Raw genomic sequence first — 18,002 nt, 5'->3', positions numbered from 1 at the left:
GTGAGATGATGAAAAAGAAAGGGAATGCAAGGGGATGGTTTATACTGATCTGCCATGGAATTTAAGTTTGACAAGAAAGATAATACATGTAAGGAATGAGGGACATTGAAATGCGATAAATACAATCAGTGAATTTTGAGGTGATAGTGTGTCAAAAGAATTTTGGACTGGGGTTCTCAAGTAAATGTTTGATATCATGAAACCTCTATCATGTACATATTTGTTGAGATGTTAAGGAAATAACATGCAGGATCTTCTACAGTATACCTTGAAAAACTGGAATTGGTTAGGTGCTCTGTGATCTCAAACTGACCTCCACTTTAACAGTGAATGCTAACTTGCTTGTAGAAATTTGCATGTCAGTGAGGTGAGATTCTGCACTCATATTTGGCTAAATATTTAACATCTTACAAGCTTGAGTTTTTTTCTCTGCCATTTCCAGATGATTTGTGATGCTATATTTACCAATGAAGCTTTTTTGTGCTTACATGCATTTATGCAAAAGATGATTATTATTTATGTAACATTTAATATGGCATATTAAAATGGAAAATCTTACTACCATGGGAGTATTTGTAATCTAATATTTGTAAAATATTTACTGCTTTTAAAGCAGATATATTAAAATAATTTGGAAGTGTAATGATCACTTGTTAAAATTCTCATTTTTCTTTTTCTTTTTTTACTGTTTTTTTCCTCATGATATGCATTGTATTTACCCTAATAATACCTTTGACCTATTATCCATAAGGATTATAGATATCTGTTAACAGTGAGAAGACAAGCTTAGTTTATGTAAAACTTGATGTAATGTAACAAAATTACATGAAACATCAATTTTATGAGGCCACTAGATGGCTCTGTTGTCCTGTTATTTAAGTATATGTTTAACCACCTAGGGGTTTTGAATTAAATACAACTACTTATTATTGTGCGTGACTGTATTGCTGTGTATGTGAATAGTAACATGAAAATGTTGGTGTGCCTAATAGCTCTATCAGCCTATCATATAGACTCCAGTTTTATATAATAAATGTCTACAAAATTATTTTGTAGGTCTTAGATTGCAAATTTTGGAAACCTTAGATTATATAGAAATGAACAACATTCTCCAGATGCGTATTTTAAGAACACAATTGAAATTCACCAGATCTTTTTTATATTTGAACTTGATGAATAGGTTTTTGCCATAACAAATTAATACTGTACTTAAAAATTAAATATTAAGTTAATTTGGAGTATATCAAAATAGACAGTGATACTGTTGGAGAAGTGGAATATTTTTGCCCACAGCAGGATGTGGTCATATTCATCTTACCAATAGTAGTGTTTTTTTGTATGATATATGCTGAATTAAATGCTTATTGAGTGAGAAAACTAGGATGATAAAAATGAAAGAGAATTCTGGGAATCACATGTAATATTCAAAAGGAAAATGAATTGCAGGGTGATATATTTAGCAAAATTGACAAATGCTTTTTTACCTTGCCTACATCTTAGCTCTATCTTTGCCAAAAGTTTTAAACTGAGAGTTTTCCCCACCATGGAAATATATTTCCAATTTTATAATAAAATTTTATGAATTCATATTTGTAAGGAACTGCCAAATAAAGACCATGCCACATGTGGAAAAGAAAGATTTATTGGAACCAGACCAAAGGGCTGTCACTCTTGGGTTCAGAGTGAAGCGGCTTGACTAAATTGGTTAGTGGGCTTTATAGGAGGGGCCAAGCCATGGGGGAGGGAGAGAGAGTCTGGTCTCTGATTATCTGCGATCGCTAGATAGAACAGGTCGACATGCCTGGCTAGTTGAGTAACTGGAAGTTCCTGAGGTGTTTTTCAAGCAGAGAAACAAACAGGGGAGTTGGGCAAGCAATCATAAATCAGGGGGTCTGGTTTTGGTGCTAGCCTTGGGATCTTCCACCCGCCCCAGGAATGCCAGGGGCCTAACATTCTAGCCTTTTGTTGGTATTATGGGTGCTGATCGATCTAGCTGCTTGGTGCTGAGTGCTGAGTGGGGGCATTGTTAAGGGGATTTGGCTGGAATTTGGAAATTTGTGAGGTCCCCAGGAGTGGAGGCTGATAGTTTTTCCCAGGCTTCATCTGCAGACAAGGCCAATTGTTGGTAGGCCAGAGAAAGTTGTAGTAGCATCTGGTGGGAAAGTCTGTCTGCTGAGTTCCTCTAGGGAATCCTGGAGGCATCTAGGGTTAAAGAGCATTTTCCTGGTTTAAGGGTTTGTATTTCCATAGCATCATTTCCATAGCACATGTGCAGCTGTTTTTTTTTTTTTCTGTAGTAGCCTCTATAATGGATCGTATAACCAAGGGAAGGAAGCAGGGAAGTAGTATGCATGCTCTCAGAATTAGGCCCACTGCCCCTACCTGTGTTTTAAATTCACCTATGGCAGAAAATTGAGAGCCAGATGAGGACTAAGAGCTTATGCAGGAGAGGAAGAGGGAGAGAGTTTGTGGGAGAGGCTTAGCCATGTGGGGCCCAGCAGTACTCATCCTTTGTTGCAGTGGAAGAGTCTGAAGTCAGTGGGCAATGTTTTATCCTTGAAATGTGCTGCCACTGGGGAATCCTGTTGAGTTTGACAGTGGTGGGCGTTGTGAGGATGACCAGATGGGGGGTCCGTCTACTGAAGTCCCAATGGAGAGAGTCAAAGATCCTTTAGGAGAATGAGATCCTCTGGTTTTAATAGAAATTGTTATGGGGCCCTCTGAGGGGTGGGTCTGCATGCTCTCTGAGAGGTTCCTGGAGGAGGTTAAGATAAAGTAGATAGTCAGCCAGAGAAGCAGAGTCTGTTGGAGGAAAGTTTCCTAAGAGAAATGGGTGGCCATACATTATTTAAGACCCAAATAGGAATATTACAAGGAGCATAAAAAGGTGTCTGCTAAAGGCTGCATATCTAGGGATCCAGTTTCTGCAAAATCCTGTAACTCCCAAGAAAGCTTTAAGCTGCTTTTATGATATAGGGTAGTGGGAAATGCAGGATTGGGTTGATTCACTCATGACTCAGGGAGTGAGTCTGTCCCTTTAAGACCACACCTAGGTAGGTGACCTGAAGGAGACATAATTGAGCCTTCTCCTTAAAGACTCTGTATCCCCAGAGGCCAGAAAGTTTTTTAAAAGGACTCTGTTGCCTTGTAGATGAGGGGCTCTGTGGCTCTGCACTGAAGTATATCATCAACATATTGAAGAAGGGTGGCCTCTGAGTAGTGCCCATCTAATAAGTCTCTGGTTAGGATCTGTCCAAAGAGATGAAGACTGTCTTTAAACTCTTGTGGCAAAACTGTCCAGATTAGTTGCTGCGAAGGGTTTGTGTAATCTTTAAAGGCAAACAGGTCACACTGTCAAGTGTTAAATGGAACACTTTTGGATATAAATTTACATTTTTAACTTTGTAAATGTTTGTACCATATTTAGAAAAAGTATACACACAACATTGTTACAAGATGGTCATTTAAGACACATGAGCAAATATGTAAATGAACTCTGATTTAGTAGTACTTAAAGCTTGACAAGGTCAGCAGAAAACACAAATAATTTCTTTGATAAAATCTAACAGTTTTTTGTAGATGTTACTCAGAGAAGAACAATATTAAGATAACCTTGTTATTTTATAGCCTTAGAGAATTTGATTTTAGTTTGGCATGACCTTAAAAATCTTTTAGGCAGCTCTTAGACTATAGTCAACTTTAACTTTGTCACACAGTGAAGTTTACCTATCTGTATCCTTTCCAGTTGTTTACTTTGTAACCTGTATTTTAAAATTAACTTTTGTAAGAATTTAAATTTAAATAAAACTGTCTTTTCTTTTTGGCTGGTGGAGCAGACTGTCCACCCCCACCACGGAGATCTGTGAAGGATAAAGCTTACCTGAGATGTCAGGTAGTACCAAGTAGGTGATTGAGGCCTACGGGCTACATGGATGCTTACCCTGGGCTCCTCTGAGGTGATCTTGAAGGGGGCCAAGGTCCCAGGGCTGTGTCAGTCTCTGCCGCCAAGCCCAAGACGTCTGTGAGACCTTAACTCTGTTGAGAGTGGAAGTGGGAGACTGACCTACCTTGCAGAGACAAAGGGGGCAGTCGTCTTTCCAGTGTCCATTCTGGCCACATTGTGGACAGAGTCCTGGAGGCGGGCGAGGTGAAGGGCAGTGTTTTTGCCCAATGTCTTGTCTGGTTGCCTTTGAAGCAGGCCCCTGGAGGCATGTGTTGTTGTTCAGCCAGTCTCGAAGTTGGAAGAGGTAGCCTCAGGGCAGCAAAAAGCTGGGCCTTTTGGTGGTCTCAAGCCTCAGCTCAGTTATAAATACCTTAAATGCCATTTTCATAAGATCTCCCTGGGGGGTTTGAGGGCCACACTCTGCCTGTTTAAGTTTTCTTTGAATATCAGTGAAGGATTGGGAAATAAAATGAGAGGTGAGAATAATTGTTCCATCCTTGGAAGATGGGTCTCATGCCAAGTCATATCATATGCTTGGGTTAGGTATTTAAATTCTTTAATATAGGAGGCTGAGTCATTGGAGAAGGAGTTACATCTCTTTTAAATTTGAGAGAGATTAGTCATGGAAAAAGGCACATGGGCTCAGATAATATTGTCAGCTCCTGCCACCTCCTGGAGTGGGTACAGGTGAGCTGAGCATGCTTGGGAGGAGGTATGGGAGCAGGTATGGGATGCGGGTGGGGAGGAGAAGGGTAAGGGCATAGCAGGGGCTGAGGGCAATGCTAGTGGTGGGCAGATGGAGGCTGTGAGGTCACAAGTAAGAGATAAGACATATATAATACTCTGAAAAATTTTAGCTTGAGTTGAATTTAGAGCAATTTTTGCATACTTTTTTTTTTAAATAAAGTTGGGTGCTGGAGGCTCACACCTATAATTCTAGCTACTCAGGAGGCAGAGATTGGGAGGATCACAGTTCAAAGCCAGCTGGGCAAATAGTTCCATGAGACCCTATCTTGAAAAACCCTTCACAAAAATAGGGCTGCTGGAGTGGCTCAAGGTAAAAATAGTAAAATTAAAACATCAGATGGTGTATGAGAGTACTCTAATTTAATATATGTTTTAGTAGTTATTTTTTAATCTAAGTAAAATTATAGAAAACTAAGTAGAATTAGAACCAAAGAAATAACTTTTGTATTTCTCTAGTTTAAAACTCTTTTTATCTATATGATAATTTATGTAAATGAATAGTATTCCCTAGAACTCAGAAGGGTCCTGAAAAAAAATCCTTGGAATTCAGGACTCAAATTTGCTGAAAGCAATAAGAATTTTTGAATATTTATCATTTTAAAGTTATTGGACAGAACTAATTGAGAAGGATTAAGAATGGAAATTGTATAAGATGAATGTACAAAAAAAGACATCCTGAAAATAAAAATTTTTGGGTGTAGAATTGCTGTAGGATGAGAGAGGGAGAAGAGGAACTGTGGTTACAAAGGCAGTGGATGCTAGATCATGTAAGGTCTCAGAGGCTATGTATGAACTATCATTAGTATTCTGAATAAAAAGGAGAGGTATTGAAGGAGTGTTAACAAAGTAGTGCGCTGACCAAATTTGTCTAAGGAATATACCACATGTTGGGTTGACAGTAGATTATAGTAGACGAGCATTGAAGCAGGGGAGAGATTCAGGAAAGCAATGATGGCATCTTAGAATGGGATGGCAGCAGCACAGTTGGTCAGAAGTGGTTGCTTTTGGATATAATTGAAGATAGACACAATAGGATTACTTGACAAATTGAATGTACTAATCAAATCACTGGGTATACTATTATTTGCAGGTCATGTCTATATTCCAGGGTTATACCAGGTGTCACTCAGGATGAAACTGATTATTTTGGAGAAAGATTGCAATCTACATATGTGCTTCACCTGCAGACCTAAGTCTTTCTGCACCACTAGGCTTACTCCTGGCCTATTTTACTTAAGGCATAATTTTAAATAGCCTAAATCCTGGCTATTTGTTCTTTTTCCCTGAGTCACCATTATTGCTAATTGGACCAGGGACATAATGCTTAGGTAGGGGGTGTTAATTCCATAATTAGAAATATAGCTGTCATTAGTTTTCAATAAATGTCCACATTCAAGATATGTTTCAGGAATGGGAGTATGGCTCAAGTAGTAGAGCTCCTGCCTAGCCAGGAATAAGGCCCTGAGTTCAGGTACCACAAAAAAAAAAAATATATATATATATATATATATATGTTTCATCACTTTTGGAATTTTTGTCTCTTTCAGGAAAATCCAGCCAAATTCAGTGTTTTTCTCATCCTTTCTTCCCAAGGTAGCCGTGACAATGGACATGAGGTGAGAGGGAAACATCTGGGCCTCAGCCGTCCTCTGTCTTCTGCTGGCATTGGGTGAATCTCATCAGGCTCAATCTTTGGTAAGTGGCTTCTGCTTTCTGGTCTGGGCTCCTCCTGTAACTTGTGGTCATCATCAGTCTGTGCATTATGTGTCCTTCTGGTCCTGGGTGCTATGTCTCTTTGGATCTAAAATCCTGTTTTTAGTGATTTCTGCAGCTTCCCTGAAGAATGTGGGCTTTTCCTTTTTTGAAATATGGTCTCACTGTGTGGCCTAGGCTTATCTCAAACTTGAGATCCTCCTGCTTCTGCTTTCTATGAGATGGGACTATGGGCATGTACCATCCTACTGGGCCTGCTTTGAAGAGTTTTAAATGGGAAGTTGGACACACTTTTCTCTACGTTTGATCCTCACTTAAGATCTTTCATCTTTTCACTTTTAGGGCTCAGGTCAGTGGCAGTGAGAAAGGCCAGCAGAAAAGAAACCCAAATCTGTGTTTGCCTTGCTTCTTTGTTTTGAATCATCCTTATCTCATCCAGGCAGCTTCCATTTGAGAGTAGAATTTGAAGGTGGTGGAGGGGAGGTATAGTCTGGTTTTCTATTTACTTTCTTTCTATGGTGTCTTAGCTGTAGATACTTAAATTACTTCCAACTCCCAATATCTGCCAAAGGACTTTAAAAGAGTTGTATCTATCAATATTTACTGTATTAGACATGAAACTTAAAAATTTTTAAATGAATTAATTTTAAAATAAGAGAAAGCCAAGAATAACATCATTGCCAAAATCAAAAGAAAATTCAGAGTGGCATTGTGCTACATTTTTGCAAATCTCCTTAAGTTTGGCTTAATAAAAGACGGATGGATTCTCATATCAATTTCTGTACTAGGTTTATTTTGATAATTGTTTTCGTTGAAGTATATGAAGAAGATCTGGCTGCATACATCTGTATGCATACATATTTGGGAAAAGGAAGTGTATATTTGTAGCCTAGCCTTTCCATATTAACTGTAGTTTTTTTTTCGTTGTTTAGTACTACGTAAAAGCTCTACAAGTCTTCCTTCTTTCATTCCTTCTTTCGTTCGTTCGTTCCTTCCTTCCTTCTCTATCACCATGATCCCCTTATATACAGTAGCTTAGAGTACAGTGCATTATATTATATTCTTATGTAGGTGGGCTGTTTCAATAGTTTTCATGCTCTAACATTTTCTTTTGCTCTCCCACCTCCCATAGTCTCCTCAGACTAAAATTTTATTCTGTTTCTCACCATATATGTATGTATTTATGTATGTATATGTGATTATCTATCTATCTATATATACATTTAATTTATAAGTCTAGCTTCCACATGTGTGGGAAAACATGTGACCTTTGATTTTTGGAGCCTGGCTTACATTGGTTAGCATAATGTTTTCCAGTTCCATCCATTTACCTTCAAACAACATAATTTCATTCTTCTTTAAGGCTGAATAAAACTCCATTATGTATATATACCACTTTTTCTTAATCCATTCATTAGTCATGGAGCATCAAGGCTGCTTCCAAGGCATGGCTGTTGTAAATAGTGCTGCAATAAACATGGGTATGCGAGTGGCTCTATCATATCCTAGAGCATATTCCTTTGGATATATGGCCAGGAGTTTACCTTAATTTCTTAATTTGTTACCTAAAGGTAACAAATTTAACTACTTAAAAAAAGGTAACTAGTTAAAATTAGTATGTTTTGGCTCCCCACATGAAGAATGAGACATGTTTAGCTTATCTATATTAATTCCTCACTTATACTCTTGTTCATCTTCCTAGTTTTTGAAAATATATTTACATTTTTGGTTTTGTTTCTAGCTCTTCTTTTGATTGTGTTTGTGGCTTTAAATAAATCAATGAAAAAAATGTTCAACATCTGTAGTCATCAAGGAGATACAAATTGAAACAGCATCTGATTGGGGTAAGTGAAACCACCTCACTTTAGTTAGAATAGGTTTCATTAAGAAAATGTAAAACAACAAATGCTGGTGAAGATGGGGGTGGGAGGGGAGGTACTCTTATTCACTGATGGTGGGGTATAAATTAGTGCAGCCACTATGGAAATAAGTATGGAGGTTCCTCAAAAAATTAAAACTAGAAGTACCACATGATCCAGCCCTACCACTGCTGGATATATACCCAAAAGAATCAAAATTGACATACAATGGAGATACCTTCCTACCCATGTTTATAGCTGCACTATTTGTGGTAGTCAAACTATAGAATCAGCCTAGGTGCCCACCAACAGATGAATGGATAAAGACAAAGGATTTACTCAGCTATTATGAAAAATGAAATTATGTTGTTTGCTAGAAAATGGATGGAACTAGAGATTATCATGTTAAATGAAAATCAACCCCACCAGACAAATACTGCATTTTTCTCTCATTTTTTGGAAACAAGCAGAAGATAAAACAATATGAATCAAAAAAACCAAGGTCATGAAAGAACTTGGGAGGTGGAAGGGGGAGGGAAAAGAGGGAAGGAGGAGTAATAAAGCAAGAGAGGGAGTGAATATGATCAAAATGCATCACACAAAGTGCATGTGTGGAAATATCATGATGAAACCCTTTACAATGTCCAACTTAATAATCACTAATGAAAATGTACCTATAGTCAATTTCTGCTAAACCCAATGTAAGTCAGAGTAGATCAGAGTGACTGTTTTTTAATGGTAGATCCTTAAGATAATTGAAGGAGGAAGGTTTAGTTATTCAAGTACAATTTCTGCTTCCAATTATCACTTAGGTAATTCAGGGCTCTTCCTCTATTGAAGAGTAGCTAAGAGACAGGGAGAGCCAATATTACAAAATTGGTGGACCTCCACATGGTAAAATAAAGCAGGGGGAAAAATACCATCTTCTTAGCCATGATCATATTTTTACTAACAGTGACAGATGGGAAAATTGAGGCCCCAAAAGTCACATACCCAATGTTTAGTTAAGCACAGATACCGGGCTACAGTCCAGTTTATCCTCTTTATTATTTTGATTGTCCTGAAGGCAATTGGGGATTGAAACAATAGGTTTTATCAACTTAATCATAGGTGGGAGCAAAAATTTATCAATACTGCATTTTCATACCTTTTTATTGTTTTTAAAATTGTAATCTTTAATTTTTTTCTTAGTACTGGAGTTTGAACTCAGGGCATTGTACTTGCTAGACAGGTGCTCTAACACTTGAGCCACACCCCCGGCCCATAATCTTTACATTCTTATAAATTTGTCTATTTATTCATTTGTATGTGAAATAAAGTTTATTTTTGATATTGTATTTGCCTTGTGGGCTTTAAAGAGTTTTGTTTGTTGACAGATGTAAATTAAGTAAAGTCCTAGGAATATATCGCATTTTGAGCTTACATTTCTGTTGAAGTTTTTTTAAAAAAAATTCAGGTTCAGAATGCTGTATACCAAATAGAGGAAAGAAAACCCATCTTCTCTGGTCCAACTGTATAAATTATGCATAATGTTTAAGAGCAAGGTCCTGTTTCTATTTCAGTTATCAATTTGAATAGAGCATTTTTGGCAGTGGAAATATAGACAGCAGGCATTTCCTACACTTAATTTATTCTCTCATAACCAAGAAGCAGCTTGATGTAGACAGTTTTATGTAAAATTTGTCACATATTCTCTGTGCTTTGGAAATGTCTTACATTTCACTCAGTTTAATTCATTTTTCTATATTGTAAAATGTGGGAAATACATTCTTCCCAACAGTAACTTGGAGACTGTGCTGTGGATCATTTAATCTGTAAAATTTGCTTTGACTTTTTTGAACGGGATTGATAAGTAAATGTGATGGCTAATTTGATATGTCAGATTGATTGGGCCACAGGATGCACACATAGCTGGTGAAACATTATTTCCAGGTGTTACCGTGAGGGTGTTTCTGGATAAAGTTAGTATTTGAATTGTTATGTGGTAAACACCCAATCTATTGTGGGCCTGAAAAGAGCACAAAGGTAGAGGAAGGTTGAATTAGCTTTATTAATTGCACCAGTAGAAATAGATATGTAAAGGATATAGATATCTATACAGATTTATAGAGGAAATGAAAGCTCAAAATGCTATATATTCCTAGGGTTTTATATATTATTTCATATATGTAGGATTCATTTAAAAATAAATTTAATGTGCTAACAAATAAATGAATAAATTTAATTCTGTAGCAGTTAATGTAACTGAATATATAGAGAACTTTTATGGAGAAAAATTGAGGTCAATAAATGGCAAGAACTAGTAATAGTACTGGATGGAAGCAAGTGGCCCCAATTTGGTACCCTTAACTACAGGTGAGAGTCACACACAAAGTATGATTTTCTTGGGGATGGAATCAATCTCACACTGTGTGAATACATATTGCCTCAGTCACATACTAATAGATGCTGAAAAGTCCCATGATTTGCTGCCTGAAAGCTGGAGACTAGATGAAGTCTGGTTAATTCATTCTGAGACAGAAGGCCTAGGAACCAGGGAGCCATTGTTGTAAATTGCAGTCTGAGAGAAAAGACGAGATGAGATGGGATGACCCATCTCAGTGAGTTGGATGATAATCATCCATGATGGGGAGCACAATCTACTTCACTGAATACACCAATTCATATGTAATGCCATTCAGAAATATCCTCTCAGACACAACCCAGAAATGATATTTGATCTGGCCTAGTCAAGATGACATAAAATTAACCATCACATTCTTTGACTTTCATGCTCAAATTCACGGCTGACTTTATGACATGTAGTCAGCCCTTGTGTAAAGTATGTGAAGAGATGATAGACATTCCAAGCCAGCCAAGAAATCAACTGTCTGGGTATAGGGGTGTGTGTGTGTGTGTGTGTGTGTGTGTGTGTGTGTGTGTATTGAGGGTTGAGAGTGGGTTGTAGCAAGTAAAAAGGAAGCAACTATATTGCAGATAGTAATTAAACAAAGCTAGCTTTAGCAGAATAGAACTCAAGTTATATAGTGTAATTTGGAATTAAAGAAATATTTTGGGCTAGGCTGTGGTGCAAGTAATAGAGCACCTGCCTAGCCAAGCACAAGTCTCTGATTTCAAAACCTAGGACCACAAAAAAAAAGAAAGAAAAGAAACATATTTACATCAAAATACTTGCTAGGTTCAGTGCCTCTCTAATGGAGAATCCCCACTGATGAGTTTCTACTGGGAAGTTTGGGTTTAACTGGAAAGCATAATATGATATCATTATAAGCCATTAATACTGATGGGTTGGTTTATTAACTAGTCACTGATTTGTCTTGGAGGATCTGATTGGCTCTGGAACATTTGGAAAGAAAATTGGGAATTAGATGTATTCCAGATAGGAGCAATTTGTGTATGTGGGGAGGAGGCAGACCTACGGAGAATTCATTTGGAGCATCTAGACAAGATGGTTGCAACATGAGAAAATCTGATATCTAGAAGAGAAAGGGATTGGAGTAAAGAAAAGAAACTTTGTGGACAATAAAGATGAATGTCTAAGTGCCCACCCCTTGTAGAGATTCTTTTATAGACCTAACACCTTTTAAAACTCTTAAAGAAAGAAAGGGGCCCATGAGTGATGTAGGAACTGCTTTACATCTGTTAGAACTAAATAAAATGAAATAAAAATTTAAAAATCACAACACCAAAATTTAGGAGGAGAAAGGTTGTTGAAAAGCTATTATAGTTAAAAAATTTCTTTCTTCCTACTTGGAAGCTTTCCATCCATCTCTGCGTTTTAATTATATTAGTCATACCTATGTTATATAAGTACCCCCCCACTACCTCCCAGGCAAAACAATCATACACCTATTAATTGTCTAAAAATCACCATACACAAAATTTTCATTTTCTTATCAGTTTATTGTTATACATATGAGGTACCATGCAACTATCAGAATTGTATTCAGTTTTTTTTCTTTTAAAAAACTCAGAGAAAAAAAATGTTTCCAGTAATTTTCATTCAATGTGAATGACAAGAATATTATAGCTATAAACATTGAAATAACCATTTCACTTCTTCCTGAGGAAGTTCCATATTTTAAGTATTGAAAAAGGGAATTTTATACAGAGCTAATTTTTAGTCATGTTATCTCTCATTCTTTTCTCATGTGTATTTATATTACTTTCAGAATAACATAATAATTAGTTGGAAATATAGTGTGGAAAGTATGCATGTCCTCTAGAATTTGCTACTCTTTCCAAAACATATTGAGTGGTCAAAAATTCTTTCAAAGGTTTTAAACATTTATTGGTGAATTAGTAGATTTTGGTACCATCTCTCTCCTTTTCTCCTTTCATTCTACAAGAATTGAACATGGTTTAACATTTACTTTAAGGATGAGCTGCTTACTTAACTCCTTTTACTTGGACAAAAGGATGCTATTAGTTACTTTATTTAGAACTTCATTTGTACATCTCATCTTTACATATATTAGGTGTCAGTTTTCTTTTATCAGCACAAACATTGTTGCCAAATGAAATGACACTGTGTGTAACTATTGGGGCCTGTTTTCACAATGTTTGATCTTCTTACAGTAGTTTTCTTAAATTAATGGAGTTGAATGACTCTGGTAACTTTCCTAGCATGTTTGGAATGTGCTCCTTCAAAAGAGGTGGCAGTTAGCATGGAGGCTGCCATATTTTCCCAAATGATTTTGCTGTTTTTAGTCAGGGATTTAAAAATTGGTTCTTTTCCAAATTCTGTCTGATAACTGTTTAAAATTTGTGTGATCATTGAGTACATTAAGTGCTTAAAAATTTAATTGACAATTATAATACACATTAAAAAATTTGTAGTAAGTGGAAGAATTTCACAGTTTGTTTTCTAATTAGTAAATAATTGATAGAGTTCACTTTTAAATTCAGATTTTGCAAAGCAGGCGCTCTATCTCTTGAGCAGTACCTCCAGTCCATTTTGCTGTGGTTATTTTTGAGATGGGGGGCAGGGTCTCATGAACTATTTGCCCAGGCTGGCTTTGAACTGTGATCCTCCAGATCTCAGCCTCCCAAGTAGCTAGGATTATAGTAGGCACAAGCCACTAGCACCTGGCTCATATATTTTTTTCAAATCATAACTTTGAGAATATTTTATAAATGCTTATATAATTATAGCAAGAAATGTATTCACTACTTAAATTTTTGTATGTGTAAGTACATTAAAAGTGAAGTAAATACTAATACAAGAAAATAAGTATGATTTATTGTATTCTTTTTTCAAAAGTTTATCAATCATATTTTTTCATTAAAAATATAAGTGTAAATATATTTTAAGAACTATGCCTTGCTCATCTTTGACCTTTCTGCATTTAATTTAGTAGGTAATCCATCAATTTAACAATGTTCTGTTATCTTCCATGAGAGTGATGTATGAAATATTCTCAAAAATGGATCTCTAGCATGCCTATTTTTTCTGTCTTGTATCAAAAGTATAATTTCAAATATCAAGTTACAAATCCAAGATATTAATTTGTTGAATTACCCAGAAAATGAAGTTTTTCAACAATTTAAATGTACATAGCCTAAACACAGCATCTAGGGAGACTGCCTCTAGTTTTCATTTAGTATGTTTTGTTCTGGGGACATCAAAAAGGAAGCTATTCATGTTTAAAAGTCAACCTGTTTCTGGAGATGACACATATCTCCAACTTTATTTATGCATTTCTGCAGAACCAGAGAGGACTACTAGAATAGATTTACAGTTTACAGCAAGTGGACATGACGTTCTGAACGACATACCTTTAAACTCCTATCATGTCTCCCTCTTAGAGAATTTACCGAGCACACTTACATTATTATTTACTGTTTTGGTGTACTCTGTGTGTTTCTATTTACTAACCAATAGGTTTACCATATATATTTCAATATGACAGTTACATTATGATGAAACAGTTAGAAATTTTTACATAAATGCACTAGACTATATATATGAAAGGATACTTTTTCTTGCTGTAGTACTTATCTTTTTGATGCAGGTAAAACTCATATATATATAACTTTTCCACTCTCTGATCTAGCAAAAATTATGATTTATAATTCTTTCTAAATGCTTCAGTGGATTTAAATTTTGGCAGACATTTTTTTCATGAGTTGTATGTTTTTGGAATTTTATGTTACATTGTGATGTTTATTTTGGTTCTTGTTTTTGTAGGATACTTTATAGCATCAAAGAATAAGAAAACATTGTACAGGCAAACAGTGGTCTAAAAATCTACAGAGACACAATCTTAGTTGATACATAAAAGTGTAAATATCACTGTGAAATGAAACAGTTCTGCATTTTGTTTATTATTTATGTCGATTGCTATGACTTCCACATGAATGCACAGTAGTCTACAATAATCCCACAGGCGCAGATATGGGTTAAGAGGAAGGCCATAGGCCTCAAGGCTTGTAACAGACACCATTGTTCCTAAGCAGTCACATGCCAGCACATGGAAAGAACTTTGTTCTTTTTTTCTTGTATGAAGAGGTATATTTTTTTGACAGCCTTTTCATAGCTTCTGGAAGCTTTGGAAAGGTGACTGTTAGTATATGGAAGGTGGATTCTTGGGAAGCTTTTTTCTCAGTGCTATCTCACTTTCTGCAGCTCTTGTCTTAGCCAGGATGGCAGAGGCTGTCCCAGTTTGTGCAGCAGCTTTGAGAGCTCCACGTTGTGATCTTGGTAGTAGCTTGACAAAAAGGCTCTGCTCTGAGTGGGGAGGAAGAGATAAAAGAACATTTAACTTTGTTTATTGAAGTATAGTCCATATCCTTTGATCATGCTTAAATAAGTATCAGGTACACCAGGTCTAGATTAAAATTTATATTAAGCATGTGGATTACTGATTCAGCACATCATACAATGTCTTGTTGATAGTCTTGAGGTGGGGTACTGGCATTTCTCTGTACTAGGAGGTGAGATGAGCAGAGTGCTGTCACCTACTCTAATCCATCCTACACATTTGTAGTTCCATCACAAATGGAAAAAGGAGCCTCTGTGGAGGTTCTTTTATTTTTGCCCTCTCTCTTGATGCTATCTGCACAAAATCAGCCACTTCACACCTCTTTAAAAAATTTTTTGTTAGCATAAATTAATTGTACAAAGGGGTTTCATTGTGATATTTACGAAATACATATAATCTTCTTTGATCAAGTTTACTCCATCTGTATTAGTCTTTCTTAACCACTTTCCATCTTCCTGCTCCTTTTACTAAAGTATGTATACATAGTACCTTGTTGAGAGATCTAGAATCTATATCCTGAAACGTTGTATTTTTCTCATCTATCTCTACCAACAAATTTTGTGTAATATCTCAGTATGTTTGTTAGACAAGAGTAAAATAAAATGCTAAGAAAGACATTCTTTAGAGTCTTCTAAGCATTTTAGCTTTAATAAATATATAGGCAGATCTTTGATATAAAATTATACATTTTATATTGCTTTCTTGAAATACTCTAGAAATAATCTTTTGATTTCTCTTTAATGTATTAGGATTGTTTTCATTGTATTCTGAAGGTGTATTTGACAATTAACCAAAACCAAATAAAATTAGAGTGTTGATGATATAGTTTCTTTATCAATACAACAGAATCTCCCCTTCACCATACCTTCTATGCAGAATTTAATTGTGAACTTATTGAATTTAGACCCTTGTCTCTCAGGCCTGGCTTGGCACAACAAATGATCCTGAAGGTGTTGTTAGATAAGAGTTTTCAAATAAATTCAGGTTACCTGAGGATTCTAAGACCACCTCAAGATTGTCAGTTAACATGAAATATTAAACATTGCGGAAAAAATCCCAAATATTTTAAATTTCTGAGTTCTAAAGGTAGTATAATAATAATAATAATAATAATAATAATATATAGTATAATATATATAGTAGAATAATAATAATAATAATCTTGGATTCTTACATTCAAAATTATATACTAAATAGACTGATTATGAAATAAAATATGAATAAATCTTACTGTATGTGAAATAAGCATTAAAGTCAAAATACAGGTTGTTCAAACTGAGAAAACTATAGTGTTAAGTGCTTGCAATATCACCATTCTAAACAGAATAAACACAGAGTGCTGATACTGCAGTATACATATCTCCATTCCTTAAAGCCTCAATCATCTGCTAGGATGTTAGAGAAATACATTAACTCCTTCATCTTAATAGCATAGTAACAGTTCAAAGCTTAGTGTATTATGTCAGCAATTAACATTATTATCCATGCTATACTTATACTACAGAGTGATTTAGCAGTGAAAAAAAAAAGAGAGAAATCTTTTGGTCTTATTTGCAGTTTTTAGTTGACATATTTCCTGTCTTGTTTTCAATGAACATTTTTAGTGACAAAATTTCTGTGCAAGCTGGGTGTTGGTAGCTCACTTCTATAATCCTAGCTACTTAGAAAGTAGAGATCAGGAGGATTGTGGTTCAAAGCCAGCTTAGGCAAATAGTTCATAAAACCATATCTCAAAAAAGCACATAGTCCTCCCCAATAAAAAGGGTTAGTGGCTCAAGTGATAGAGCGCCTGCCTGGTAAGTGTCCTGATTTCAAACCCCAGTATCCAAAAAAAGTATTCTGTGCAGGTGTCATTCTTTTTGTAGTGATATGTTACCTTTTGGTTTTGATTCACAATTGCAAGTTCTTTTACTTTATTTTATTCTTGCAATATGTAATAATATGTAATTGGAAAAATCAAGAAAAGCAACTTAGATTATTGAATTCAAATGTCACTTAATTTTTAGAAGGGCCGAATTTTGACTTTAATCACTTTTCTAAGAAAATATATGTGATTTTATCATTTTGTACATTTAGTTTGTATTTTTTAAGCTCTATACTTACATTAGAATCCATTGGAGGATATTTTCTTCCTTTACTCTTTCCAAGGCATTTTGTTTTACCTTCTTCCAATAACTGACACCAGAAGGCTTTATGAGAATCAAATCTAAAAAAAAAAAAGAAACCCTCCCAAACCCAAAGAGTATTTTTCAAGCAGTTTTTAAGATTTATTGACCAACAACATAAATATATGAATTCGGATATTAATCTACAGCTAGGGGAACTGGAATTTTTTTTACTATATCCCTTTGCAGAAAGTCTTTTGGCATATCTCTGAAATCTCAGTCCATCTGTCATATTTGTGAGTTTGCCAGATTCTTAATAGAAAAAATTTCAGCAGAAGATACCCTATTAATAGAAATTAATAAGACTATCTCTTTCATCTGGAAGGAAAAATTGAGTTTTACATTCATTCTTTTCATTTATAGTACTTAAAAATGATGTATCAATCTTCATTCATGTCTGTGGATTTAGATTATACTTGTACTACTTGACCACAGGGTGATTTAAAAAAAAACATTCTGGTGTGCCATGCAGTGATTACTTTTAGGATTCTCCAGCATAGTCAATGGTAGCATGTCAAATTTGCCTTTCAGTTTACCAAAGTATTTCATGTAACTCTCATTTGGGTCTTCATTTAGAGATTACCCTTAAGGAAATGGTGTGTAGAATTCCTTTCATTTTATAGCACTTAGTACAGTGTTTGGCTCTTGTGAATTTTCACTAAACATATGTTCAATAAAAAATAAAAGGGAAGAAAATGCTTGTTAAGTTTTACTTTTCTTGGACTATATACTTCCCCACTATTCTGGTCATGATTCAAGTTAGGCCTCCTGGCTCTAGATTCAGGGCCTTTTCTTCTTTATTGGTCTCTGG

At 35.5% G+C, this 18,002-nt stretch overlaps 1 long non-coding RNA gene and 1 pseudogene across 2 annotated transcripts in view; one reads left to right on the top strand and one right to left on the bottom strand.

The window, feature by feature from the left end:
- The first annotated feature begins 6,281 nt into the window (after positions 1–6,281).
- LOC141410908 (uncharacterized) overlaps positions 6,282–18,002 on the top strand; it is a 91,094-nt gene continuing 79,373 nt past the window's right edge. Inside the window, exon 1 of one of the 2 annotated variants that reach the window (XR_012435713.1) lies at positions 6,282–6,385. This is a non-coding gene — a long non-coding RNA (uncharacterized lncRNA). Of the gene's footprint in view, positions 6,386–8,176; positions 8,248–18,002 lie in introns of those variants that run through there. The other variant, XR_012435712.1, reaches the window with a different exon arrangement.
- Positions 12,154–18,002, bottom strand: part of LOC141410907 (bifunctional heparan sulfate N-deacetylase/N-sulfotransferase 3-like) — a 173,485-nt pseudogene continuing 167,636 nt past the window's right edge.

Source organism: Castor canadensis, chromosome 9 (genome assembly GCF_047511655.1).
Source record: "Castor canadensis chromosome 9, mCasCan1.hap1v2, whole genome shotgun sequence".
Taxonomy (NCBI): domain Eukaryota; kingdom Metazoa; phylum Chordata; class Mammalia; order Rodentia; family Castoridae; genus Castor; species Castor canadensis.
The sequence above is the reverse complement of the archived record's forward strand: the minus strand, read 5'-3'. Positions and strand labels throughout refer to the sequence as shown.